The sequence below is a fragment of the Salvelinus fontinalis genome, unplaced genomic scaffold, assembly GCF_029448725.1.
Source record: "Salvelinus fontinalis isolate EN_2023a unplaced genomic scaffold, ASM2944872v1 scaffold_0226, whole genome shotgun sequence".
Classification (NCBI taxonomy): domain Eukaryota; kingdom Metazoa; phylum Chordata; class Actinopteri; order Salmoniformes; family Salmonidae; genus Salvelinus; species Salvelinus fontinalis.
In genome coordinates this window covers 221,537-233,552 of record NW_026600435.1, presented here as the reverse complement: position 1 = coordinate 233,552, position 12,016 = coordinate 221,537, and the positions used below count along the sequence as shown (strand labels likewise).

The window sequence follows — 12,016 nt, the reverse complement described above, 5'->3', positions numbered from 1 at the left end:
GGTGATGTACTGTAGATATGTAGTGGTGTGGTGATGTAGATATGTAGTGGTGTGGTGATGTACTGTAGATATGTAGTGGTGTGGTGATGTACTGTAGATATGTAGTGGTGTGGTGATGTACTGTAGATATGTAGTGGTGTGGTGATGTACTGTAGATATGTAGTGGTGTGGTGATGTAGATATGTAGTGTTGTGGTGATGTACTGTAGATATGTAGTGGTGTGGTGATGTAGATATGTAGTGGTGTGGTGATGTACTGTGGATATGTAGTGGTGTGGTGATGTACTGTGGATATGTAGTGGTGTGGTGATGTAGATATGTAGTGGTGTGGTGATGTAGATATGTAGTGGTGTGGTGATGTAGATATGTAGTGGTGTGGTGATGTACTGTAGATATGTAATGGTGTGGTGATGTAGATATGTAGTGATGTGGTGATGTACTGTGGATATGTAGTGGTGTGGTGATGTACTGTAGATATGTAGTGGTGTGGTGAGGTACTGTAGATATGTAGTGGTGTGGTGATGTAGATATGTAGTGGTGTGGTGATGTAGATATGTAGTGGTGTGGTGATATAGATATGTAGTGGTGTGGTGATGTAGATATGTAGTGGTGTGGTGATGTAGATATGTAGTGATGTGGTGATGTACTGTGGATATGTAGTGGTGTGGTGATGTACTGTAGATATGTAGTGGTGTGGTGATGTACTGTAGATATGTAGTGGTGTGGTGATGTACTGTAGATATGTAGTGGTGTGGTGATGTACTGTAGATATGTAGTGGTGTGGTGATGTACTGTAGATATGTAGTGGTGTGGTGATGTACTGTAGATATGTAGTGGTGTGGTGATGTACTGTAGATATGTAGTGGTGTGGTGATGTACTGTAGATATGTAGTGGTGTGGTGATGTACTGTAGATATGTAGTGGTGTGGTGATGTACTGTAGATATGTAGTGGTGTGGTGATGTAGATATGTAGTGGTGTGGTGATGTACTGTAGATATGTAGTGGTGTGGTGATGTACTGTAGATATGTAGTGGTGTGGTGATGTAGATATGTAGTGGTGTGGTGATGTAGATATGTAGTGGTGTGGTGATGTACTGTAGATATGTAGTGGTGTGGTGATGTACTGTAGATATGTAGTGGTGTGGTGATGTACTGTAGATATGTAGTGGTGTGGTGATGTAGATATGTAGTGGTGTGGTGATGTACTGTAGATATGTAGTGGTGTGGTGATGTACTGTAGATATGTAGTGGTGTGGTGATGTACTGTAGATATGTAGTGGTGTGGTGATGTACTGTAGATATGTAGTGGTGTGGTGATGTACTGTAGATATGTAGTGGTGTGGTGATGTACTGTAGATATGTAGTGGTGTGGTGATGTAGATATGTAGTGGTGTGGTGATGTACTGTAGATATGTAGTGGTGTGGTGATGTAGATATGTAGTGGTGTGGTGATGTACTGTAGATATGTAGTGGTGTGGTGATGTAGATATGTAGTGGTGTGGTGATGTACTGTAGATATGTAGTGGTGTGGTGATGTAGATATGTAGTGGTGTGGTGATGTACTGTAGATATGTAGTGGTGTGGTGATGTAGATATGTAGTGGTGTGGTGATGTAGATATGTAGTGGTGTGGTGATGTACTGTAGATATGTAGTGGTGTGGTGATGTACTGTAGATATGTAGTGGTGTGGTGATGTACTGTAGATATGTAGTGGTGTGGTGATGTACTGTAGATATGTAGTGGTGTGGTGATGTACTGTAGATATGTAGTGGTGTGGTGATGTACTGTAGATATGTAGTGGTGTGGTGATGTAGATATGTAGTGGTGTGGTGATGTACTGTAGATATGTAGTGGTGTGGTGATGTACTGTAGATATGTAGTGGTGTGGTGATGTACTGTAGATATGTAGTGGTGTGGTGATGTAGATATGTAGTGGTGTGGTGATGTACTGTAGATATGTAGTGGTGTGGTGATGTAGATATGTAGTGGTGTGGTGATGTACTGTAGATATGTAGTGGTGTGGTGATGTACTGTAGATATGTAGTGGTGTGGTGATGTACTGTAGATATGTAGTGGTGTGGTGATGTACTGTAGATATGTAGTGGTGTGGTGATGTACTGTAGATATGTAGTGGTGTGGTGATGTACTGTAGATATGTAGTGGTGTGGTGATGTAGATATGTAGTGGTGTGGTGATGTACTGTAGATATGTAGTGGTGTGGTGATGTACTGTAGATATGTAGTGGTGTGGTGATGTACTGTAGATATGTAGTGGTGTGGTGATGTACTGTAGATATGTAGTGGTGTGGTGATGTACTGTAGATATGTAGTGGTGTGGTGATGTACTGTAGATATGTAGTGGTGTGGTGATGTACTGTAGATATGTAGTGGTGTGGTGATGTACTGTAGATATGTAGTGGTGTGGTGATGTAGATATGTAGTGGTGTGGTGATGTACTGTAGATATGTAGTGGTGTGGTGATGTACTGTAGATATGTAGTGGTGTGGTGATGTACTGTAGATATGTAGTGGTGTGGTGATGTACTGTAGATATGTAGTGGTGTGGTGATGTACTGTAGATATGTAGTGGTGTGGTGATGTACTGTAGATATGTAGTGGTGTGGTGATGTACTGTAGATATGTAGTGGTGTGGTGATGTAGATATGTAGTGGTGTGGTGATGTAGATATGTAGTGGTGTGGTGATGTACTGTAGATATGTAGTGGTGTGGTGATGTACTGTAGATATGTAGTGGTGTGGTGATGTAGATATGTAGTGGTGTGGTGATGTACTGTAGATATGTAGTGGTGTGGTGATGTACTGTAGATATGTAGTGGTGTGGTGATGTACTGTAGATATGTAGTGGTGTGGTGATGTACTGTAGATATGTAGTGGTGTGGTGATGTACTGTAGATATGTAGTGGTGTGGTGATGTACTGTAGATATGTAGTGGTGTGGTGATGTACTGTAGATATGTAGTGGTGTGGTGATGTAGATATGTAGTGGTGTGGTGATGTACTGTAGATATGTAGTGGTGTGGTGATGTACTGTAGATATGTAGTGGTGTGGTGATGTACTGTAGATATGTAGTGGTGTGGTGATGTACTGATATGTAGTGGTGTGGTGATGTACTGTAGATATGTAGTGGTGTGGTGATGTACTGTAGATATGTAGTGGTGTGGTGATGTACTGTAGATATGTAGTGGTGTGGTGATGTAGATATGTAGTGGTGTGGTGATGTACTGTAGATATGTAGTGGTGTGGTGATGTAGATATGTAGTGGTGTGGTGATGTACTGTAGATATGTAGTGGTGTGGTGATGTACTGTAGATATGTAGTGGTGTGGTGATGTACTGTAGATATGTAGTGGTGTGGTGATGTACTGTAGATATGTAGTGGTGTGGTGATGTACTGGATATGTAGTGGTGTGGTGATGTAGATATGTAGTGGTGTGGTGATGTACTGTAGATATGTAGTGGTGTGGTGATGTACTGTAGATATGTAGTGGTGTGGTGATGTACTGTAGATATGTAGTGGTGTGGTGATGTACTGTAGATATGTAGTGGTGTGGTGATGTAGATATGTAGTGGTGTGGTGATGTACTGTAGATATGTAGTGGTGTGGTGATGTACTGTAGATATGTAGTGGTGTGGTGATGTAGATATGTAGTGGTGTGGTGATGTAGATATGTAGTGGTGTGGTGATGTAGATATGTAGTGGTGTGGTGATGTACTGTAGATATGTAGTGGTGTGGTGATGTAGATATGTAGTGGTGTGGTGATGTACTGTAGATATGTAGTGGTGTGGTGATGTACTGTAGATATGTAGTGGTGTGGTGATGTACTGTGATATGTAGTGGTGTGGTGATGTACTGTAGATATGTAGTGGTGTGGTGATGTAGATATGTAGTGGTGTGGTGATGTACTGTAGATATGTAGTGGTGTGGTGCTGTAGATATGTAGTGGTGTGGTGATGTACTGTAGATATGTAGTGGTGTGGTGATGTACTGTAGATATGTAGTGGTGTGGTGATGTAGATATGTAGTGGTGTGGTGATGTACTGTAGATATGTAGTGGTGTGGTGATGTAGATATGTAGTGGTGTGGTGATGTACTGTGGATATGTAGTGGTGTGGTGATGTACTGTAGATATGTAGTGGTGTGGTGATGTACTGTAGATATGTAGTGGTGTGGTGATGTAGATATGTAGTGGTGTGGTGATGTACTGTAGATATGTAGTGGTGTGGTGATGTACTGTAGATATGTAGTGGTGTGGTGATGTACTGTGATATGTAGTGGTGTGGTGATGTACTGTAGATATGTAGTGGTGTGGTGATGTACTGTAGATATGTAGTGGTGTGGTGATGTACTGTAGATATGTAGTGGTGTGGTGATGTACTGTAGATATGTAGTGGTGTGGTGATGTACTGTAGATATGTAGTGGTGTGGTGTGTACTGTAGATATGTAGTGGTGTGGTGATGTACTGTAGATATGTAGTGGTGTGGTGATGTACTGTAGATATGTAGTGGTGTGGTGATGTACTGTAGATATGTAGTGGTGTGGTGATGTACTGTAGATATGTAGTGGTGTGGTGATGTACTGTAGATATGTAGTGGTGTGGTGATGTAGATATGTAGTGGTGTGGTGATGTACTGTAGATATGTAGTGGTGTGGTGATGTAGATATGTAGTGGTGTGGTGATGTACTGTAGATATGTAGTGGTGTGGTGATGTAGATATGTAGTGGTGTGGTGATGTACTGTAGATATGTAGTGGTGTGGTGATGTACTGTGATATGTAGTGGTGTGGTGATGTACTGTAGATATGTAGTGGTGTGGTGATGTAGATATGTAGTGGTGTGGTGATGTAGATATGTAGTGGTGTGGTGATGTACTGTAGATATGTAGTGGTGTGGTGATGTAGATATGTAGTGGTGTGGTGATGTACTGTAGATATGTAGTGGTGTGGTGATGTAGATATGTAGTGATGTGGTGATGTACTGTGGATATGTAGTGGTGTGGTGATGTAGATATGTAGTGGTGTGGTGATGTACTGTAGATATGTAGTGGTGTGGTGATGTACTGTAGATATGTAGTGGTGTGGTGATGTACTGTGGATATGTAGTGGTGTGGTGATGTACTGTAGATATGTAGTGGTGTGGTGATGTAGATATGTAGTGGTGTGGTGATGTACTGTAGATATGTAGTGGTGTGGTGATGTACTGTAGATATGTAGTGGTGTGGTGATGTACTGTAGATATGTAGTGGTGTGGTGATGTACTGTAGATATGTAGTGGTGTGGTGATGTAGATATGTAGTGTTGTGGTGATGTACTGTAGATATGTAGTGGTGTGGTGATGTAGATATGTAGTGGTGTGGTGATGTACTGTGGATATGTAGTGGTGTGGTGATGTACTGTGGATATGTAGTGGTGTGGTGATGTAGATATGTAGTGGTGTGGTGATGTAGATATGTAGTGGTGTGGTGATGTAGATATGTAGTGGTGTGGTGATGTACTGTAGATATGTAATGGTGTGGTGATGTAGATATGTAGTGATGTGGTGATGTACTGTGGATATGTAGTGGTGTGGTGATGTACTGTAGATATGTAGTGGTGTGGTGAGGTACTGTAGATATGTAGTGGTGTGGTGATGTAGATATGTAGTGGTGTGGTGATGTAGATATGTAGTGGTGTGGTGATATAGATATGTAGTGGTGTGGTGATGTAGATATGTAGTGGTGTGGTGATGTAGATATGTAGTGATGTGGTGATGTACTGTGGATATGTAGTGGTGTGGTGATGTACTGTAGATATGTAGTGGTGTGGTGATGTACTGTAGATATGTAGTGGTGTGGTGATGTACTGTAGATATGTAGTGGTGTGGTGATGTACTGTAGATATGTAGTGGTGTGGTGATGTACTGTAGATATGTAGTGGTGTGGTGATGTACTGTAGATATGTAGTGGTGTGGTGATGTACTGTAGATATGTAGTGGTGTGGTGATGTACTGTAGATATGTAGTGGTGTGGTGATGTACTGTAGATATGTAGTGGTGTGGTGATGTACTGTAGATATGTAGTGGTGTGGTGATGTAGATATGTAGTGGTGTGGTGATGTACTGTAGATATGTAGTGGTGTGGTGATGTACTGTAGATATGTAGTGGTGTGGTGATGTAGATATGTAGTGGTGTGGTGATGTAGATATGTAGTGGTGTGGTGATGTACTGTAGATATGTAGTGGTGTGGTGATGTACTGTAGATATGTAGTGGTGTGGTGATGTACTGTAGATATGTAGTGGTGTGGTGATGTACTGTAGATATGTAGTGGTGTGGTGATGTACTGTAGATATGTAGTGGTGTGGTGATGTACTGTAGATATGTAGTGGTGTGGTGATGTACTGTAGATATGTAGTGGTGTGGTGATGTACTGTAGATATGTAGTGGTGTGGTGATGTACTGTAGATATGTAGTGGTGTGGTGATGTAGATATGTAGTGGTGTGGTGATGTACTGTAGATATGTAGTGGTGTGGTGATGTAGATATGTAGTGGTGTGGTGATGTACTGTAGATATGTAGTGGTGTGGTGATGTAGATATGTAGTGGTGTGGTGATGTACTGTAGATATGTAGTGGTGTGGTGATGTAGATATGTAGTGGTGTGGTGATGTACTGTAGATATGTAGTGGTGTGGTGATGTAGATATGTAATGGTGTGGTGATGTAGATATGTAGTGGTGTGGTGATGTACTGTAGATATGTAGTGGTGTGGTGATGTACTGTAGATATGTAGTGGTGTGGTGATGTACTGTAGATATGTAGTGGTGTGGTGATGTACTGTAGATATGTAGTGGTGTGGTGATGTACTGTAGATATGTAGTGGTGTGGTGATGTACTGTAGATATGTAGTGGTGTGGTGATGTAGATATGTAGTGGTGTGGTGATGTACTGTGGATATGTAGTGGTGTGGTGATGTACTGTGGATATGTAGTGGTGTGGTGATGTACTGTAGATATGTAGTGGTGTGGTGATGTAGATATGTAGTGGTGTGGTGATGTACTGTAGATATGTAGTGGTGTGGTGATGTAGATATGTAGTGGTGTGGTGATGTACTGTGGATATGTAGTGGTGTGGTGATGTACTGTAGATATGTAGTGGTGTGGTGATGTACTGTAGATATGTAGTGGTGTGGTGATGTACTGTAGATATGTAGTGGTGTGGTGATGTACTGTAGATATGTAGTGGTGTGGTGATGTACTGTAGATATGTAGTGGTGTGGTGATGTAGATATGTAGTGGTGTGGTGATGTACTGTAGATATGTAGTGGTGTGGTGATGTACTGTAGATATGTAGTGGTGTGGTGATGTACTGTAGATATGTAGTGGTGTGGTGATGTACTGTAGATATGTAGTGGTGTGGTGATGTACTGTAGATATGTAGTGGTGTGGTGATGTACTGTAGATATGTAGTGGTGTGGTGATGTACTGTAGATATGTAGTGGTGTGGTGATGTACTGTAGATATGTAGTGGTGTGGTGATGTAGATATGTAGTGGTGTGGTGATGTACTGTAGATATGTAGTGGTGTGGTGATGTACTGTAGATATGTAGTGGTGTGGTGATGTACTGTAGATATGTAGTGGTGTGGTGATGTACTGTAGATATGTAGTGGTGTGGTGATGTACTGTAGATATGTAGTGGTGTGGTGATGTACTGTAGATATGTAGTGGTGTGGTGATGTACTGTAGATATGTAGTGGTGTGGTGATGTAGATATGTAGTGGTGTGGTGATGTAGATATGTAGTGGTGTGGTGATGTACTGTGGATATGTAGTGGTGTGGTGATGTACTGTAGATATGTAGTGGTGTGATGATGTAGATATGTAGTGGTGTGGTGATGTACTGTAGATATGTAGTGGTGTGGTGATGTACTGTAGATATGTAGTGGTGTGGTGATGTACTGTAGATATGTAGTGGTGTGGTGATGTACTGTAGATATGTAGTGGTGTGGTGATGTACTGTGGATATGTAGTGGTGTGGTGATGTACTGTAGATATGTAGTGGTGTGGTGATGTACTGTAGATATGTAGTGGTGTGGTGATGTAGATATGTAGTGGTGTGGTGATGTACTGTAGATATGTAGTGGTGTGGTGATGTACTGTAGATATGTAGTGGTGTGGTGATGTACTGTAGATATGTAATGGTGTGGTGATGTAGATATGTAGTGGTGTGGTGATGTACTGTAGATATGTAGTGGTGTGGTGATGTACTGTAGATATGTAGTGGTGTGGTGATGTAGATATGTAGTGGTGTGGTGATGTACTGTAGATATGTAATGGTGTGGTGATGTAGATATGTAGTGGTGTGGTGATGTACTGTAGATATGTAGTGGTGTGGTGATGTACTGTAGATATGTAGTGGTGTGGTGATGTAGATATGTAGTGGTGTGGTGATGTACTGTAGATATGTAGTGGTGTGGTGATGTAGATATGTAGTGGTGTGGTGATGTAGATATGTAGTGGTGTGGTGATGTACTGTAGATATGTAGTGGTGTGGTGATGTATTGTAGATATGTAGTGGTGTGGTGATGTACTGTAGATATGTAGTGGTGTGGTGATGTACTGTAGATATGTAGTGGTGTGGTGATGTAGATATGTAGTGGTGTGGTGATGTACTGTAGATATGTAGTGGTGTGGTGAGGTACTGTAGATATGTAGTGGTGTGGTGATGTAGATATGTAGTGGTGTGGTGATGTAGATATGTAGTGGTGTGGTGATGTAGATATGTAGTGGTGTGGTGATGTACTGTAGATATGTAGTGGTGTGGTGATGTAGATATGTAGTGGTGTGGTGATGTACTGTAGATATGTAGTGGTGTGGTGATGTACTGTAGATATGTAGTGGTGTGGTGATGTACTGTGGATATGTAGTGGTGTGGTGATGTACTGTAGATATGTAGTGGTGTGGTGATGTAGATATGTAGTGGTGTGGTGATGTACTGTAGATATGTAGTGGTGTGGTGATGTACTGTAGATATGTAGTGGTGTGGTGATGTACTGTAGATATGTAGTGGTGTGGTGATGTACTGTAGATATGTAGTGGTGTGGTGATGTACTGTAGATATGTAGTGGTGTGGTGATGTACTGTAGATATGTAGTGGTGTGGTGATGTACTGTAGATATGTAGTGGTGTGGTGATGTACTGTAGATATGTAGTGGTGTGGTGATGTACTGTAGATATGTAGTGGTGTGGTGATGTAGATATGTAGTGGTGTGGTGATGTACTGTAGATATGTAGTGGTGTGGTGATGTAGATATGTAGTGGTGTGGTGATGTAGATATGTAGTGGTGTGGTGATGTACTGTGGATATGTAGTGGTGTGGTGATGTACTGTAGATATGTAGTGGTGTGGTGATGTAGATATGTAGTGGTGTGGTGATGTACTGTAGATATGTAGTGGTGTGGTGATGTACTGTAGATATGTAGTGGTGTGGTGATGTAGATATGTAGTGTTGTGGTGATGTACTGTAGATATGTAGTGGTGTGGTGATGTAGATATGTAGTGGTGTGGTGATGTACTGTAGATATGTAATGGTGTGGTGATGTAGATATGTAGTGGTGTGGTGATGTACTGTAGATATGTAGTGGTGTGGTGATGTAGATATGTAGTGGTGTGGTGATGTAGATATGTAGTGGTGTGGTGATGTATTGTGGATATGTAGTGGTGTGGTGATGTAGATATGTAGTGGTGTGGTGATGTACTGTGGATATTTACTCGTGCCCCTTGCCTGCCTGACTGCCTCCTTCCTGCTACCAGGTCACCTCAAGAGGTCAGAGGTTAATTCAGGAGGAAGTGTGTGATGATCCTTCCTCCAGCCTGCTACCACCATCCACCTAATCGTGCTCTGCTCTGATCTGGACACACTGTTCTCAGAGCAGAAACAACATCATTCTACTGGGACAAATTATAATGTTGTGTTTATTGCTTGATCATTCTGGCTTTTATATAATTTCTATATTTTGAGGAATTTGAGCCTTATCCATAATCTAATTATGAAATACATTGTTGAGTCAGGGTGGCTGATGTTGGTCAGGGTGGAATGACGTGTGTGTGTGTGTGTGTGTGTGTGTGTGTGTGTGTGTGTGTGTGTGTGTGTGTGTGTGTGTGTGTGTGTGTGTGTGTGTGTGTGTGTGTGTGTGTGTGTGTGTGTGTGTGTGTGTGTGTGTGTGTGTGTGTGTGTGATCTTAACTGAGAGACAAGTGCTCCCCTGGGAAAGAGGACGGATGTTAGTTCTTAATAATCCTCAAGTGAAACAGATGGAGGGGAAAGCGTTCTTATCAAAACACTGACAGACACAAAGCCACCGGGGGGTTCGTGGCTAATGTGGGAATTGGGATGATGCTGGTTCATAAAGCTGGGATGATGCTGGTTCATAAAGCTGGGATGATGCTGGTTCATAAATCTGGGATGATGCTGGTTCATAAAGCTGGTTCATAAAGCTGGAATGATGCTGGTTCATAAAGCTGGGATGATGCTGGTTCATAAAGCTGGGATGATGCTGGTTCATAAAGCTGGGATGATGCTGGTTCATAAAGCTGGGATGATGCTGGTTCATAAAGCTGGGATGATGCTGGTTCATAAAGCTGGGATGATGCTGGTTTATAAAGCTGGGATGATGCTGGTTCATAAAGCTGGGATGATGCTGGTTCATAAAGCTGGGATGATGCTGGTTCATAAAGCTGGGATGATGCTGGTTCATAAAGCTGGGATGATGCTGGTTCATAAAGCTGGGATGATGCTGGTTCATAAAGCTGGGATGATTCTGGTTCATAAAGCTGGGATGATGCTGGTTCATAAAGCTGGGATGATGCTGGTTCATAAAGCTGGGATGATTCTGGTTCATAAAGCTGGGATGATGCTGGTTCATAAAGCTGGGATGATGCTGGTTTATAAACTGGGATGATGCTGGTTCATAAAGCTGGGATGATGCTGGTTTATAAAGCTGGGATGATGCTGGTTTATAAAGCTGGGATGATGCTGGTTTATAAAGCTGGGATGATGCTGGTTAATACAGCTGTAAAACATTGTTTAGTATTATGCTCAGAGAATCCTCTATTATTCTTTGCAGTGCCGGTTTGGGTGGGTCTGTCTGGGTCTGTCTGGGTCTGTCTGGGTCTGTCTGGGTCTGTCTGGGTCTGTCTGGGTCTGTCTGGGTCTGTCTGACCAGATCTTGCCGTTTTGCTGTGATGCCACGCATGGATGGTTTGTGTGTGACAACACCTGAAATGTAAAAACTAAATTAATCCCAACTAAAAAAACACAGCTGAAATGGAAAGAATGGTTGTACAGTATTTGTCATATGGTTTGTCCAATGCCTTTGTCAGAATTGTCTCTGATCCTCCTGTGCTCTAGATCCAGCCAGGGTTCGGTCTACTGTTTGACATCGATGGGGTGCTGGTCCGGGGGAAGACTCCTATTCCAGCCGCTAAGAAGGCCTTCCAGAAGTTGGTGGACTCCAGAGGACAGTTCTTGGTTCCTGTGGTGTTCGTCACCAACGCTGGAAACTGTCTCCGTCAGAAGAAGGCTGATCAACTGTCTCAAATACTGGGAGTGCCTGTGAGTCCAACCCTAACCTTAACCTCTGACCCCTAACGCTGGGAGTGCCTGTGAGTCCAACCCTAACCTTAACCTCTGACCCCTAACCCTGGGAGTCCAACCCTAACCTTAACCTCTGACCCCTAACCCTAAACTCTGACTACTAAACCTGTGAGTCCAACCCTAACCTCTGACTACTAACCCTGGGAGTCCACACCTAGCCTCTGACCCTTAACCTTAACCTCTGACTACTAACTCTGGGAGTTCAACCCTAATCCTAACCTCTGACCCCTAACCTCTGACTACTAAACCTGTGAGACCAACCCTAACCCTAACCTCTGTCTACTAACCCTGGGAGTCCAACCCTAACCTCTGACCCCTAACCTTAACCTCTGACTACTAACCCTAACCTCTGACCTCTAACCCTAACCCCTT

At 42.5% G+C, this 12,016-nt stretch overlaps 1 pseudogene; it reads left to right on the top strand.

The window, feature by feature from the left end:
- The window catches only part of LOC129844771 (haloacid dehalogenase-like hydrolase domain-containing 5), a 38,913-nt pseudogene that overhangs the window by 8,240 nt on the left and 18,657 nt on the right, over positions 1-12,016 (top strand).